The 15,770-nt window shown below is 52.0% G+C and overlaps 1 protein-coding gene across 13 annotated transcripts in view; it reads right to left on the bottom strand.

Annotated features, from left to right (window-relative positions):
* Brsk2 (BR serine/threonine kinase 2) overlaps window positions 1–15,770 on the bottom strand; it is a 52,292-nt gene that overhangs the window by 23,304 nt on the left and 13,218 nt on the right. The window lies entirely within an intron of this gene.

Here is a 15,770-nt window from a genome sequence, read left to right as displayed (position 1 = left end):
AGCACATCCCCAGGTGAGGAGGCAACATGCTCTGGGTCCACAGCCACTCTGCCCTCCAACACAACCCTACTCAAAACCCTTCAGCTGTAGACCTCTACAGGGGTTGCATTCTGTGCCCCAGCACCCTCTCATTCCCAGCCCCTGGATGCGCTCCACATGGAGGAATCTAGCTTGAGGCTGGTGCCTAAAGCTGGAGGAGGTTCCAGTGTCCAGCATAAAGCATATGGGTGCTAGGCAGGCTGGAGGAGATAGCAGGGGTCCTCTCTGGGATCCATGACGATCCAATCAAAGTTAGGCTAAGATCACCAGCCATGAGGCAGACACTGCTCTTTCCAACTCAGGGTGGCTCCAGACATTGTCCCAGCAGAATGAGGCACAACAGAAGACATGAGAACAGCGCAAGGCAAATCAGTGGAAAGGTAGAGTAGGGCTAAAAGAAGCAACTCCAACATAGGATGCTATCTCCCTCCTCCACAAAAGATCCATTCACAACCAAATCAAAGGGACATTGCAGCTCGAGAAGAAAGCACATACAACCACTCACACACACACACATACACATACACAGACATGTATGTGCATGTGTGTGCATCTGTATGTGCACATCTATGTACACATGCTTATGACAGTATTATACAAATTGGCCAAAAATGAACATAAAGAAGATAGATGTGTAGAAAGACAGTTCACATTTTGATTAAGATCACAACAGAGATGTGGTTTCAGAATCCAGTTGGAGCTGGGACTTGGGTAACTAAGTGCAAAGCTGAGTTTTAATGAAGGAGGAAAGTCCAGGCTGCCTGCCATGTGAGAGCCCCAGCTGAGAGGTAGCCACGGTGGGCATCTTAGACAGGGAAGCAATCTCTGAGGCCTGGCACAGGCTCTGGTACCTCTTGCTGGCTGTCTTTGATGCAGTGTGGATGTTCGTGATTCCTGCTCAGATTGGGAGAAAGACGGACAGGAGGGCAAGGATACTACTGGAAATCTACTGTCCATAATTCAACAACCACATGGGCTGTGGCACTGGCCAAGGCACTAAGACACAAGTCCATCTGCACTTGGTGAGAAGGTTCATAAGAGTTAGTAAAACCATCCAGTTCATGAAATGAGACTGTAGGTACAAAAGAAATGGGTAAGGACAGAATGACAAGTGATAGAAGCCTCTGGCCCAGGAGGAGCTCCTACACACCCATAAGACCCAGTTACATAAGGATACTGCCACAAGGGCAAAGCAGGAGATGAGAGCACCCAGAAACAATGTGTCCCCTCAGGAGATTGCAGAGAGCAAAAACCCAGGTTCTTCCCAAGGATGGCATAAGAGCAGGGCTGGCAGGTAGGAAGAGGCATGGCGAGCATCCTCAGATGTGTTCCAGGCAGGTAGGCCCAGCCTTTTAGCTGACTGTGTCTCAGCAGATGAGGAACAAGGAACACTGGAGCTCCTTGGCAGGAACATGAAGAATTCCATATGTCAGCGCAGCTCAGCAGGCAAGCATACCTAGTAGCCATTAAACCAATAGTGCAGCCAAACCATGAGCTGCTTATTGACTGGCCTTCCAGGACATGCTGGGCCCTGGCAGAGATGGGACATGTTCACACTATAGGCATACTCACCCTTACAAGGATGTGTGCATACCCCAACAATGCACTTAGGCATATCCACTTACATACTATCTGCATGCCTATGCACTCTCACAAACCAGTGGCATACACATTCACCTCATATGTATGTGCACATACATCAGAATGCTCACATCTCACCTATGTGCATGCCCCATGTACTCATCCTCTCATGGATGTGCACACATACTCCACCCTCAATCCCACATGTATTCATTCTCATGTATATTCTGCAGCCTGTACATGATCTCAGGCATAAAGAGGCACATAGAAAAATGTCCTGCCTCAGGAACTGGGAGTGAATGGTATGAAACTGGGGTAGGCTACCAGCAGCCATGGGACAATTTCCTAGACATCAGATACTCAGAAAACAATGCTGTCTTCTTCATCCAGTGTGACTTCGAGCATATCAGGCACTGCCTTGTGCCCCACCTTAGAGGTGAGGGGAACTGGGGTTATGGCATCTACCTATCTGGCTTCTAAAAAGCCAAAAAGACAGAGGGACACCAGAACAAGGTATCCTGCGCACAAGCCTTTTCTAGAGCCTTCCTGGGAACAGAGGATCATGGCCCCTGCTCAAGAGAATGAGTGGCTCTGGACACAGCATGGCTAAGGTGCAGGGAGCCACCTAGACCCCTCCCTTCACCTTCTTCCACTTGTTTCCAGTATGCACAGAGGGCCATTTCCCATCAATGTACCTCGAACATTCCTACATACCTCACATAGCCCAGCCTGGCAATTCTCCTTGGTAAAGCTCTCCTGCTATTCTAGGCCACTCCTTCCCTACCTCCATGTGGTAAAATGGGATCCTGCCTCAGGAATAGGGGGCAATGGAGGTCCTCTGATGTTAGACATCTGGGTTATGAGAAGTTTTGCCCATTCTGTTTGACAGGGAGTGGGGAGTATGCCCTAAGGAGCCCTGCCACTTGGCCTGCAGCCTCAGAGACAGGCGGCTTTCTGGCGGGAAGCCCACAATCACCCCTCATTACCCAGCCCTCTAACTCGCTAGGGCTTATTTTCCAATTGTGATTTTATCTCTAATTATTGTATTTACACAGATGCAGCCTCACATGGAAGGGTAAAGTATACCATGTCACAGATAATTACATGGGGCCGTGCCAGGGTGGGGCTGAGCTGGAAGCATGCGGAGCCACCAGCTCCAACTGTGTACTGCTTCTGTATGGGGCAGCAGCAGGCTCAAAGGTACTGGGGCTTCTATGCCTCTAAGGAGGGGCCCCAGGCCCCCAGAGGTAACTCTGACATGAATGTCAAGGCTCCAGGTCCTTCCAGGGCTACTCCCACCCATAAGCACCTGGGGCTTCTGAGCCTGACTAGAGAATCAGAGGTGGTAGGTAGGTGAGCAACTATAGCTGTCCAACTCAGACATCAGGTAGGCCCCCACCTACCCATGGAGCATAGGATGTCTGAGTTCTGAGCCATAGTGACCCTCACTACAGGTAGAGAGTGAGTAGTGTGCCAGAGTGAGGACAACAGAATGACCTTCTAAATAACACCTGTCCTCCACCCAGATACACAGAACTGGGGCAAGGCACTGCCATGTGGGCTGGGCACTTTCTAGAGGGTGAGATGTAGTAGCTTGGCACACTGCTCTGCCAAGTGTTGATCCCACTAGTTGATCCCAAAGGATCACTGCCTCAGTCAGGGAGAGTAAGGAATGAGCCTAATAGTGGATCAAAGGTGAGCCAGGTGCTCTACAAAAATACCCCAAGGATAACTTTGGGCAGTGGGGATGCAAGAGGATAGAGCCACCATCTGAGAGGCAGATTTGGCTCCCTATAAACAGGAGTCCTTGGCTGATGGCCAAGTGCCCTGGGGCACTGGACACAGACTAGGAATCAGTGCCTCTTCCCTTCTGCCCTGCCACTGCTGGCCTGTTATGGGTTACAGTCCTTCTGAACACCCTACTTGGTGTTCTTTGAGCCCTGGGGATCCTGAGTGCAAAGGTCAGAGAGCTCTGTTCCCATTGTCCATTGATAGCACATCAGGATGGTCTGCTGCTGCTCTGTGGTCTGGGCAGTATACCCTAGGTAGGCAGCAATACCAGCATTGAGGAGGGCTTTTTGTAGCCTCTAGCACCTCAGGCATGGCCATGGACTGGAGGGGTAGAGGTGGCAGTCCAGAGATGTCCTGTCCTGAGATATACAGTGTCCACTTGGGCGGCAGCATCAGCCATAGATGCAGCATATGCCTGCATGTCTCACAACTGCTGTCCAGCTCGAAGTGACTAGCAGGCAGAGCTCGGGGCTGCATGACACACTCCACTGGATCCCAAGCACAATATTCCTGCAGAGGCATCATGTCAGCTGGGAGACCACCATCCACCAAGAACCTCCTGTTGCCGATTCTTCCCTTGGTCTTCCTACACCTGGCCAGGGCACCCCAGGTCACCCAGTGCCACCTCTTAAGACTGTGGACCACCCCCCCACATTACCAGGGAGGTGTGGGCTATGCCCACTTGCACTCATATTTTTCAAGCCCTCAAGCTTCCAGTGTCCCAGGGTCTTCTGGTGTACCCTACCCTCAACAGATCCAGGCTTAGGGCTGAGCTCACCAGTCCCAACTTCCCTCAATGAAGGACACTGGTCTCTCCAAGTCACTCTTCCAACAAAGCTAAGATTGTCTGCAGCAGCCTAAGAGGATCAGTGACCATTAACCCTTCCTACAGAGGTCACCCCAGGCCTTCCCACTCACACTGTTCTGCCTCCCCTCCTGCCAGTGACATGACAAGCAGACAGACCCTATGTGTTTGCTGCATATAGACCTCAGTACGGGCCTGACTAAGTTATAAGACTGCCTACCCTGTGCAGATGGGAACCCAGAGTTCATGAAGCCCAGAGCCTGAACTCCCAGGTGTTAACAGATGCACCACTCAATGTCATGGTCCAAAACCAGGCTGGACAGGGAGGAATGAGCCCCACAGACTCCCAGATCACTCCACATAATACAGACTTCTTAGAACCTTGTACACTGGTACTCAGGTGGGGAATGGCTATACAGACACCAGCAATGTAGTAGCTGTGTAACTCAGGCTGTCCCCATGAGCCTTGTCCCACAACTATGGAACCAATGCAAAGGAAAGGCAGCACCTTAGTCAGGGGCTCCCAGGAGCCAGGTCCAATGAGACCTGGGCCAAGTCTCCCTCTTAGGCCATCTCTAGTCAGCCACTCTCAGGTTCACCCCTTTCCAATCCTCACAGAGTCCAGTGGATAATCTGCCTAGGCCCCTCCCTGGCTGCTCCTGAGCCTTGTCACTGGTGCGCTCAGCTCCCCACTGGAATTCAGGAATTCCAGGTGTGAGGGAGTACCTTCTCTGTGACCCAAGGTATATGTGTCTGCATATACTTGGGTGCACCTGCCTTGCCCATGAGGTTGCTCATCTGTCTACCAGAGGTCACCCTGGGGATCCACTTGGCTTCTCCCAACTCCTGTTCTGGCCAGGGTTGGTCCAGAGAGTAGAAAGGAGTCAGTTCTGCCTAGGGCAGAGTGCCAGCAGTCAGATGCAGCAATAAAACAGAGGATGGAAGAGAGCTAGCGAGCCTCAGATGCCTCCTAGCTGTATTAGCAGGCCTGATCCGGACTGCTGTCCTTGGTGCTGAATGCAGTAGGCCGGGGCATTGGGGCTCGGCCTGTGGTAGCTTTGGGGGCCAGGGTCCTGCGCAGTCAGCTAGTGCTTGGGTGCAGTGTGTGAGTGGCTGGCAGCAGCCTCCTCTGCGGCTTTTGAGGAGGAAGGCTTATCACCAGGCAGGATGCACCTGAATGCTGGCTCCAGTCAGCTGATGAGTGCACCACCCCCAGTTCCTGTTGAGCCCAGCAGATGGCATCTGACTTGAGACTAGTACTCAAGAGAAAAATGTTTCAAGAGTCACCTGTACTTCCCCTATAAGTGACCACTCTACCTTAGGGACCAAGCGTATCTTATCCAAAGACTCCTGCCTCTCCCCTGGATGGCTCAGCTTCCAGGGCAACCACTGTAGCACACAATGACCTATTTTCCTCCAGTTCTCTGTAGGCAGCACTGTGGGTGTGTGAAGGGGCAGTGGCTCCCATTTCCCTGAGGTGACAGATGGGACTCACAGCCAGCCTGTGTGGGCTTGGCAGGAGGTGGCCCCATCCTGGGAAAATAGATCACAATGCAGAGCCCAGGCTGCCCATGACAGCAGCAGGTTAGTCCTTGAGGAAGCATCTGGTAAGATGCAGGGCAGACACCTGAAAATGAGTCCCCACCCTCGCCAGAAGGGGGCGTGTGTTCTACATCAGACACAGAGTCTCACTGAGAGCAGAGAGTAGATAAACCATACCTGCTAGCCCACAACTGTCCTTGAATGTCCTGACAGAACTCCACAAGCTCTGCCCAGAGAGCTGGGGCCAGCAGCCTCACAGTGGTCTCAGTTGTCACTACAAGTCACATCCTCCCCCCCACACACACACACACAGTGGGGGGTGGGGCAAGCAGGGGCAGGAGGGGAGGGTAGGCAGGAGATCACTGGTGCACAGAGCTGGCTGGGTTCCCATGGATTTCCTAAAAAAATAAGCTGCCGCCAGAATTGGGGAGGATGTATGATATCCCAGTGTGAGGTCAGTTGGATCTAGGGGTACCAAAGACTACTAGCATTGCCCAACACTGAAAAGAAGTCAGAAGAAATTTCCCACAACCTCAAGGACTACCTACCCTGCAGTGTGAGACCACACATCCTAGGCCAGGAGGCAGCAACCATCCAGCTCCTGGTTCACCATGCTGGTAAGACAAGATGAAGAGGCGGGACCCTTGGGCATGAGTAGCCAACTTATGCCCTGTGGGCTAACCTTCCTGGCTTTATCGCTTCCAACCTCTCAGTCACTGTTCCAGCAGACCTCCCCAAGGACCCCAACAAGTCAGCCTGTTGGAGCTGCATCCTGACCATGGGCCCCAGAAACATGGGCACTGTTAGGGGGATGCAAAGGAGTGAAGTTTTTGTACAGCAGTTCTCTGGCCCTGAGCAATGGGAGTGACCTTACCTCCCAACAATGTACCAGCTAGACCTTATCAGACCATGAGCTAAAGCAAGACTACAGCTAAGCTAGGATCAGAGCTAAGGCGGGGCCACAGCTAAGCCATGACTGTAGTCAAGCTGGGACCGCAGCTAAGCCAAGGCCACTACTAAGCCCGAACCACTACTAAACCATGACCACAGCTAAGCCAAGCCACTGCTAAGCTGCCCCAAGTTCCTGATGCCAGAAACCGGAAGATGATGGTGTTTGCCACCCTAGGCCATTCAAAAGTCAGCGATGAACGTTCAGTCTTTAAAGGCCTCCAGATGATGCTAGGACAGACAGACAGACAGGCATATAGTACCCATTCACTGCAGCAGTACCCCGGCCAGATACAATCCCATTTACCATGTGGTCTCTAAACTACTTCCCCTCCTCCCCCTTGTCAGGCCAAGGAGGACAAGGCTGAGCTCGTCTTGAGCAACAGAAGGCAAGACTCAAAGGCATCAGCCTGCTTAGCTCCAGATCACATCCCTAGCCCTGACCACAGCCCCAGAATCCTTCCTGATGAAAGTCCCATAGTCTAAGCACTCCCAGTGTAACAAGGGTCCACGCTGCTCACTAATCCTAGCAGGTCCAAAGCTTGGGCCTCTTAGGTCAGGACAGAAGGTGGTGGGCAGAGGAAGAGGGACATAGGCAGTCAGCATGGACACTGGAGAAGGGCAAGGCACCAGGGGCTTGGCCATTTCTTGCCCTTGCTCGATACCAAGAAGTCTGATTCTGGGGCTTCTGTATGTCTCTCCCCATTTACCTGCTGGCAAAGTTCCCACTGCTGGGTCCCCACTCTAGTCAATGGGCTCCCCATCCTACCACATCTCATTGGAGGACTCCATGGCTCCTCCATTACCTCCTTGGAAGGCAGGGTTCTGAGGGTGAGCTGGAGGCTACCCCCAGGAGCACCTCCTCCCTGCCTAATCCTCCCGACTCCTGCCCTACACTGAGACTCACCTGGTGCTGGGAAACTCAGGGTAGGAGGCAACCCAGGGGTATGGAGTTGATAGATTTAGTATAGACAGAGTCGGCAGGTACTTATTGTTGATACCTGCACCCATCTTGGGTGCCAAGCCTCAAATGGGACATATAGGGAATAGATGATGACCTACTTGGTAAAATGCTTTTGCATGTGATTAATCAGCTAAATATCCCAGTGTCAGGTCAGCTGGATTTGGGGGTACCAAAGACTATTAGCATTGCCCAACACTGAAAAGTCAGAAGAAATTTCCCACAACTTCAAAGACTACCTACCCTGCAGTGTGAAACCATACATCCTCTCATACTGAATTCAGTTGGAGGCCCAAGGAGCTAACACATGACATTTCAACACACACACACACACGCACACACACACATGCGCACACACACGAATGTTCTTCATCACAAACTGGTCATGTCTCCACAAAGGCTTGTTCACAAAGACCTCATTGCTCACTGCACCATAACTGCTACCAGCAAATACAACCTACACTGGCCAGAGGCACTGAGTCCTATCAGCATCCTTGGGCATGGAGGACAGAATAGTAATCTGAGCAGGTGTCCAGCAATGCCTCCGTATGACCAGAACGAGGCTCACATCCACCTTCCTCAGTGACCACAAATCTCTGTTCTTTTTCTTAGAAGGGGAAGCAGGCTCAAGGCCTGGGGTCACATGGTCTGAAATCTGGGTTCACAAGACTTCAGGCTGCATTTTCCGGCCACAGCACCAGCAGTGAAGGCTTTCAGCTGGATGGTGTCACGAGCACTACCTCTCAGTCCAAGCTCAGAGTGTCTATCATGCCTGAACAAATGGATGATCACACTGAGAGAAGCCAGAGGGACCATACTGTTTATCTACAGTCAACCACACTGGGCAGACAGTCCAGGGTCAGGGCGAGTGGGAACATAAGAGACTCAAGAATCTTGGGGTCATGAGAGCTCTTTGACACCATGGACAGCTACCAGCAACACAGCACAGTGCAGCTGCCAGGTAGAGAGGCCTCCTACCACACAAAGCTGAGCAGCTTGGGAGAGCAGAGTCTTGCTAGGGGGTGAGCTGGGGGTGTCCTTGGAAGCTGGCTGTCAGTGTTCCCAAGGCACCAGAAGCCCCTAAGTCTCCAGAGCCCAAGTCTGGTAGGGCTTCAGGTTTCAGATCTTTAGAAGCTGACCCTCCCTCTGCCTGCTGAGAATGCTTTGGAGAGAGAGACTGGCTTTTGACCCAGAAAGGCCCTTGGATTTCCTCCCACCAAGCCCTGACTCGCCTTTTCCTCCTGATCCTGATGAAAGATCCCATCAGGCTGGAAATCAAGGCCGGTGGGCAGGGGAATCAGAATGCCTGGGGCACACACAGGGGAGGGAATTTGGCTCCCGGGTTGGGGGTGCTCAGACCCAGTGGGTAGCTTTAAAGGCAAACTGGCTTGGAGCAAGCCTCTCCCTCAGCTGGGCTGCGGAGACTTTGAAGTTGCAGACATCAAAGTGTTCATGTTCTCAGCAACCACACAGCTGTGGGTGCCGCAGCGGCCTCCCCAGCCACTCACCTCTCAGCCTTCACCCCCACAGCTCTCACCCCCACAGCTCAGGAACTCATGTTTCCAAGCCCTGGCTGTAGTCAGGATTCCCCAGTGCCGGGGGAAGCTAAGACAGGGTGCAGGCCAAGCTCCTCCACAAAGATCCTGAGGATGCCCACCAGTGCGCCAGGGGAGGCGCATGCCTCTAGGGAGACGACTGTTCACACTCCGAAAAGGATCTCTCAAATTAAATTAATTAAGCCCTGAACTATTTCACATGCCTGCAGTCCTTTGGCTGCTTCTAGGCGCCCCGACTCTCCCCTGCCTATCACACAAATAGGCAAAATCTAACCCCAGGTCAGTGCCCACTAAAGGAGCCTCTAACCCAGAAAGGGAAGGGCTGCAGAAGAGGAGAGCAGCAGCATCCTCAAGTGACCTTGCTATCCTGTATCCCAAGTCTCTTACCAGACAGGGTGAAGTTATTTATGCAGCTCAGGGATAGGTAAGGAGGACTGGGAACTTGGCTCCACTGTTGCCTGGTCTAGCAGGACCTAAGTCCCTCCAGTCTTGCTGGGGGTGGGAGGCATCACCTGGTTTCCTTTCTTAGTGGTAAACATCAAATATGAAGACTCCATATTTGAAGTACCAATAACTCTGAACTTGTTCATCTCATCTCCCACTGAAAGGTGGCTAGGAGCTCACCAAGGAAGAGGCCCAGGAAGGGTTCAAGCCAGGAGTCATCCCCAATGCTCAAAGGCAGCCTTGGGGGAGGGGGGAGCTTAGATACTAAGTACCAGGCCTCCAGGGACAGGCTTTGAACAAATCGGAGAGGATGTCACTTTTGGCCAGGAGTGGCCAGAGGCATTTTACCCATCAGGCCAGTCAGGTGAGGGTAAGGAGGCCACAGAGAAGCTAGAGGAAAGAGACTGCTCCTAAGAGGCCTTCCCAATACAGGCAATGAAGCAGGGGACAGTTGCATGAAAATGGAGTTTATAAAATCAAGCTTATAAAACGTAAACAATGCCACCAAAAGGGAAAAGGGGGCAACTTAGAACTCCAGGAAACACAAAAGCAGGAAACAAGGTGAAATGTGAATGAACCACATTGTGGATATAAAGCATCCACAGTGTCAGATTAAAAACAACTCGATAGGCTTCCAGCCCCTGACCTCCCAACCCTATAAAAATCATGTCTCAGCCCAGACCCACGATGCAGAAAGCAGTGTCCTTCCCATGGGTCTCTCACTACACCCTGGCTGACCATGACTCCCCTCACCCCACTTGCCCCATTATCCTGCCTTCTAATAACAGGAAACAGTGAAATTAAATTGATCCATATAATGGGAACATTGCACCAAGTGGCCAAGAACCCCATTTTGATTCCTTACCTTGGGGAGAGATTACCCCTCTGCCTCTCTCCCACTTCTCTAAATAGGCCCTAATAATGGCTATTTCCAACAGAGGGCTCTTCCCACACCAGGGCCCAGAGGACCCTCTATGCATTCCCTTTCCAATCAGAAAATGGCAGGAATGGGCAGCAGAGGACACCTAGCTGACCTCCGTATCAGGCCAGGGGCTTCGGTGAACTCCGAAGCTAGCCTGTATCACTCTTGCGATCTCAAGTCTGGCAAAGCCAACAGGTTCCCCCTGCAAGGGGACATGGGGCTTACAAGGCAGCCAGTGCCACTTTCCACTGCTAGCCCAGGACAGGAAGTCCATGCTTGTATGTGCCTGTGCAGTGACTTCCTGGGAATTAAGAGACAAAGGCTTGGGGCTAGAGGGGTCTCAACACCCAGGCCCCATGGCAGCTGCCTTTCCCTCCTCTTTGCTTGGCCCAGATTCTGGGTCCTGGGCAGAGAGAAGAAGACCTGGTACCTTTCACAGAAGCAGGAAATATCATCCTTCATTACCCAACATATCTGAGGACAGGGTCACTCTTCCCTTCCGACACAAGTGTCAGGGCTCCCCACAGGCTAAAGTGACCCATTTGAACCCAAATCCTTCTATACTGCTTCTATAGGAACTCATAGCTGCTTGAGGTGGTCTATCTCCCCTCAGCACCCTCTCCCATTCACAGGAACCACTATTGCAGGGGCCTTGGAGGTCGGATCAGAATGCAGGACCTGGGCAGAGCAAAATTCCCTGGATTAATAGGGAGGGTGATGGGCTTGTCATGTACTTACCTGGATCGTGCCCTACCAAAGTCATCTGAAGGTAGTAGACTAGAGCTGGGAGAGAGCACTGACCACAGTGCAGTACAGGGCCACTAAAGGTACCCATAGGCCAACTGGTTCCAGCCTTCGTGTGAGTTGGGTAGCTATGAGACGAATACCTACCCTACTATCCTCCTTGGGAGGCCTGGGTGGACCACCAGGCTTATAGCAGACAGGGAGAGGCATGTAGTGGAGGTGCATGCAGTGGCTGCCAGCTGATCTTATATCCTATCCTTTGCTCTGTTTGGGACCCAAGGAGATCCTGTCCTGATCCTGACTCTGGAGAGTGCAAGCCACATGGTGGTGCTCTGGGCTCCACAAATATGGTAGGACACTCTATCACTGTGTAGTCTGGGCCTCAAAGCCTACACAGGCAGGTGATCAATGTTTTACCTGGGGTAGAAACTACCACGGGATCCCTACCACTGTCTCCAATTGAGGAAAGGTCTTCCCACTGACACCAGTCCCTTCCTCTTTATTCCCTCCCCACCCCCCTTGTATTGACTGAGGTGACTACTCCCTTGCTACTAGGCCTCATCTGAAGAACCAGTAACCCAGTCCACTGGCTGCTGTCAGGGAAGATGCAGCAGGACTGGCATGCTGGGGACTAAAGGCTTCACTCCCAAGGAAAGGCAGGTAGGGATTCCTAAAGCCAAGCCAGGTTGGCAAGTTGCTCCTTATAGTTATATCTAGTCCAGGCTTATAGTTACTGCTGATCTCCTCCACAGTGGGTGGCACCAGACCCAAGGCCTCAGCTCCCACAGCACTTGGGAATGCAACAGCTGGCTAAGGCTGCTCTCCTCCCCACGGTGAAAGTTTCCACTGTTTTCGCAGGCATTGGCTTAGGCCCACTAAGAAGGCCAAATTTCATTCTTATCTCCTCATGAACCAATATGAACAGGCTTTAATGTTTAATGTCCCACGCAGGGTTGCTGAACCTGCAGACCTACTCTCAGACTGCCTTCGAAGAGGTCAGAGTACTGAGTGAAGGCTGAGCCTGAGAGGACAGCCAGGTGGAACTCCATAGCTTAGTTCTACCTGCCAGGTCAGACCAGGAAGTTCTCTGGGGAAGAGGAGAGAAAGGGTTCAGAGACGCCTTGGGCATGACCATCAATGTGGTGAGACTGTTGTCCCAGGAAGGCTTTTTCCCCTGGCTTCAGGTTGGAGGAGACAGAGCCATGCCCAATGTCAAGCTCTCCTTCCTGCTGTTTACTTCAACCAAATATCCAGCTGGGGACATGAAACCCTTCCCAGCCTATCTGCCATTCTACCCCAGGAGCCAGGCTGGGGGGAGGGGGGTAGGCGTCTTAAAAGGAAGACCCAGCACTACTGCAAAGCCCACTCACAAGTCTTGGGGTCAATGGCCTCGGAAGAGGGCCTGAGGCTATATTCCTCCCCCTTGAATGATCCTTGAAGGATCCCTGCTTCCGAATCCCAGTCACCTCATATAGAGTCCTCCTTCTTTTCTTTCAAACCTCCATCTGTTGCCATGGTGACAGAAGCAGATAGGCAGGAGCATCCAAGGCTCCCTTTTCCTTCTTGTCTCCTTTAGTTGGGGCTAAGTTCTGACCCCCCACTGTACCCCAGTCACTTCCCTGGTCATGGAGCCAGCTTCCTTGCTGTGCCCTTGCCTACTGACAGCCCAAAGAAGAGGTGCTCAGGGACATCCTGGCTGGAGCCCATGGACTGTTCCTAGGTCGGTAACCAGCCCCCAGAGTCAGAGAATATGGCTTCTTCTTTCTGTGTCTACTACTCACAAAATTTCCAATGGCCCAGAGAGCAGAGGAGACGTCCAGCACCCACTGTTGCTTAACCTTGGGGACTTAGAACTGTCCAGGACCCAGAGCAGCCAACAGCAGGGGCTGCCTGAGACTTGCTGTCCAGTGTGATGCATGGGGGACTTCTCAACACGACTCCGAAGTTCTCCCCACTCCACAGAGCAGACTGTTAGGGCATCCCTACTATGAGATAGCTGAACCTCAAACTGGCTGCATGACCTAAGGGCACATGACAAATAAGAGGCAAGTTGGGAAGGGGACATGGACCCATCCCTAGGGCCTTCACAGTTCCTATCTTCTGCTTTGAATCGTCAGTGGGCCCCCTGACACTTGATATCCAGCATTCCCACCTTAGCCACATCCTATAGCAGTCTCAGTAGACTTGACTTATAACGGCTACAAGAATTTCAGACATCCATTTGGTCTTGGATTCAGCATTTATGTACTAAGTCATCAGACAATCAGGAGAGCCTACCCAGTCTTCACCCCTAAAGCGTCCTTGTGTTCTCTGCAGCCATGGCCCACTTCCATCACTGTCATGGTCTGCCTTCTGCAACCTCACGAATTGGTTCTCATGGGACATTACCCTAGTCCTTGGGATACCACATTGACCCTGACGTAAAAGTGACTTCTACAATCCAAACACAGCCCAGAGTAACAAGCTGGTGTGAATGAAGACATGAGGCCCGTTGTATCCAGAGAGCTCTGGTTTACCAGGGGCATCGCCCGTACCCTTAAAGCTATGACAGGTGATTCTCCAGTGAGACATAGATGACTGGAGAAACTGTCCTCACCGGCCAGCACAGCCATGACAGGAGCCTAGAGTGTTCAGAATGCTCCAAGCCCATGTCAGTTCCTCGGGATAAGGGACAAACTTCCTGGGAAGGGGGAAACCTTTATGTCAAGGAAGACATAAAGAGACAGAGAAATAAGGCAGACCCTGATAACCATATCTGTAGCCTTGGCAGGGGCACCTCCCCAGCGGCTGGGTCACAAGTCTAGCTCTCCCTTGTGTTCCCAGGATCAGCACAATAGGCAGGTGAAGGGGTTTGACTTGGCCCTAAATCTGTGACCAGGCTAAGGTCTACAGGTAGATTCAGAGCCAATACTAGACTGGTGGTGTGGGTATTTCCACATAAGACCCAACACCCCAACCTTGCCAACTGGCTTAGTCCTCATGGGTCTGGCGGGAAGGATGTATTCAAGCTAAGGGACAAGGAAAACACGGGTCCTCTACAGTTGTTTCAATAGCTATGTCCTAGAGTCTGACCCAGACCCCTGGTGTGAAGAATGGCATGTGGCATAGGCAATGAACTCCAAGCTCCTAAAGCCAGGACTCAGAAAGGGCAGGTGAGCCTCCCCAAGGGCAGACCATTAACATGTACAAGAATGGGGAGCAAGGGCTAGACAGAGGAAGTGACCCTGAGGCAGACTGGAAGCCCCACTGAGGAGGAGGCTTGGGGAAAGCTAGACTAGGGCTACACTCCCCAGAACAGGAACTGGGTATCACAGGTCCTCCATGCTAGCAAGAGGGAACAAACAGATTACATGTTGGGTGTCCTAGGAGGAGAGGGTTTGGGAGGCTAGGGTGATGCTGATTCCGAGAGATGGAGTCTACAGGTCCCTGACACACTCCAAGGTCTACTGTTGATACCACTCAGTGAGGGATGGGGGATAGTTCCATGTCTTCCATTCATGGAGAGAGAGGGGGTGGAAGAGGAAGAGGGAGACACCAAGTACCTACAGTGAAAAAAAAATCATTTTCTCTTGATCAGTCACAGCCTGGTAGCTCAGATACAACCTTGGAGTGATGTCAGTGAAGCCCTATCCGCAGCTAGAGCCCCAGCAAGGCATTAACTGACACTTATATCCAGAGAAGCCCACCAGCAGGAAGAGTTGTCCAAGGCCTCCACAGGAGGTCCCAACCGCCCTTAGGGAGCATAGAAGGCACCCTCACAGTTCCCTTGTGTAGGACAGCCTTCCTCTAGCTCCCTTATCTGGGGCTACAAGTCCTGAAATTTATAGGGCACACAAGGAATCTAGCAAGATACTCCCTGCACACCACTCCCAGTATCCGCCCTGGAGCCTCAGCAAGTTCTGGGAACTCCCTTCTTACTGAGGCATATCCATAGAGGGGGGTGGGGACCCCCCCACACTCCAATCCCTGCAGTGCCAGGCGATCACATTACATTTCTATTAACCGGTCTCTGCAATTCAATACTGTAAAATTATCCCAATGAGGTATTTTTGATGAATCCCTTATCTGTTCAGTAATTCAATTGAGGGAACCGTTTGTCTAAGCTGGTGTCCTAGTTAAGGAAGCCTTGCTCTTCCTACCTCCCTTGGTGCAGGACCTAGGGAATGGAAGCAGGCGATTAGGCAGCTGGCTGAGTCACTTTCAGAGTGACATGCCTGGAGACCCAGAAGGAGAAGGTTCTGAGGGAATATCACTGTCCTGGAAGGCATGTTTAGGATAAAGGTGGAAAGATGAAGTGTGTGTGTGGGGGGGGGGGAGCTGATACTCACACCTAGAGATCCAACACTAAGAACTCCCACTGGCCTCCATGAGGTTGTGGGTAGACTCCCACCTTCTGGATGCATACCATGGTGTGGCAAAGGAGGCACAGCTAGTGAC

This window comes from Mus caroli, chromosome 7 (genome assembly GCF_900094665.2).
Source record: "Mus caroli chromosome 7, CAROLI_EIJ_v1.1, whole genome shotgun sequence".
Taxonomy (NCBI): domain Eukaryota; kingdom Metazoa; phylum Chordata; class Mammalia; order Rodentia; family Muridae; genus Mus; species Mus caroli.
This window is presented reverse-complemented; position numbering and strand designations above follow the sequence as displayed.